A 1486-nucleotide genomic window follows, 5' to 3' on the forward strand; every position below is an offset into this window, starting at 1 on the left:
TTTTAGCTCTGATTTATACACAGGTAAAGTATCAATATGAAGGATATCAAGTGGGAGTGAATTCCAGACTATGGGACCAGAGCGGGAGAAAGCTCTGTTCCACATGGCGACCAGGTAGGCAGGAAGCTCACAAGGTGGATGGAAGAGGAAGATCTATGGGTAGGGGGAGGGGGGTAGGGATCTGAATGAGATCTGGGAAGTATGGGGGAGCAAGGTAATTGATTACCTTGAAAGAAAAACGGAGGATGACTAGACACAGACTGTTTTGGTTCTGAAATTAGCCACTTGGTCAACTTTTGGCAGTCAGAAGGTTGTGATTACTGTGACCTGCATGGTCTTCCATTCTTAGGGTCTCTTCAGTGTACCTGGATGAAAAGTCACAGTAAAAGACATTAAGATTCTGTGAGTGGATGCATTTGTCCCAAAGCATGATGAAGGACAGGATTGTGTTATTCAGTGTTTTTTGCAAACAACCAGCATTGACAGTGGTCCTTAATGTCCAAAATTAATATCATGAGGTACAGCAAGAACAATTGATGGTGAAAGGATTTACCCATTCACTCTCACATTAAAGGTCAAACTTTAATTTTGATAGGGTTAGGAATGAAAATATTTTTCTTTTCTGGCCCTCATTTCAAATAGGTAAAAAAAAAACACACATATGGATAATTATCTTTATCTTCTATCTCTATCTCACTTATAGTGGCCTCCCAGTATGTGTGCAACCTAGATATTTTCCAATACCTTTCTAAAATAAGATAGTAATCTTGCTTTAATAGTTTAATAGGAAATTTGCACTTCTTTGCTTTATACTAATGTAATTTGTAAAGATAATATTTTGAACTCCAGAATCAGAGTTTTTGCAGGGTGGAGAGAATGTTAACCTCAGGCTATAATAATAACTCCTGGACTTCCATTTCTTCTAATTATCTGTCAGCTTTAAAAACTCTTAAGCAACCATCTGAGCTGTCCAGCATTACTTTCCAGGATCCCCTCTTTGTGGGCCTCTCAGTTAACTTGCTCATTTTGTATTTTTTATTTCCCTTCTTATAACATGATGCCACTCTTCCTTATATGGCCTTCACTACAGAGTTAGAAGAGAGTTAATCAAGGGAATCCAGGCTGCAATTTGCTCATCCACTTTCAAATCCCAGCTCTTAGGGGATCAATCCTCACGCAAATACACTGCAGGTCCTGCTCGCTGGGAGGTCTCCATTTACAAGTCAGATGGGTAACCTGTCAGAGTAGATTCTATAAGTAAGAGCTCAAAAACACTTGTTAGGCAATACTTATTTGATTAACTGATACGAAGATAGATTGTTGTTTTACATCCTTAAATTTGTTATGACTATCAAAATTGAGAGTGATTTCAGATATTACATTTTTGGTTTTCTTTTACATTTGATGGGAAATATCTGAACAAGAGAATGGGTTGTTTTATTTATATATCTATATATATCTATATCTATCTATATATCTATATATA

This window comes from Cyprinodon variegatus, unplaced genomic scaffold, assembly GCF_000732505.1.
Source record: "Cyprinodon variegatus isolate N-32 unplaced genomic scaffold, C_variegatus-1.0 Scaffold828, whole genome shotgun sequence".
Classification (NCBI taxonomy): domain Eukaryota; kingdom Metazoa; phylum Chordata; class Actinopteri; order Cyprinodontiformes; family Cyprinodontidae; genus Cyprinodon; species Cyprinodon variegatus.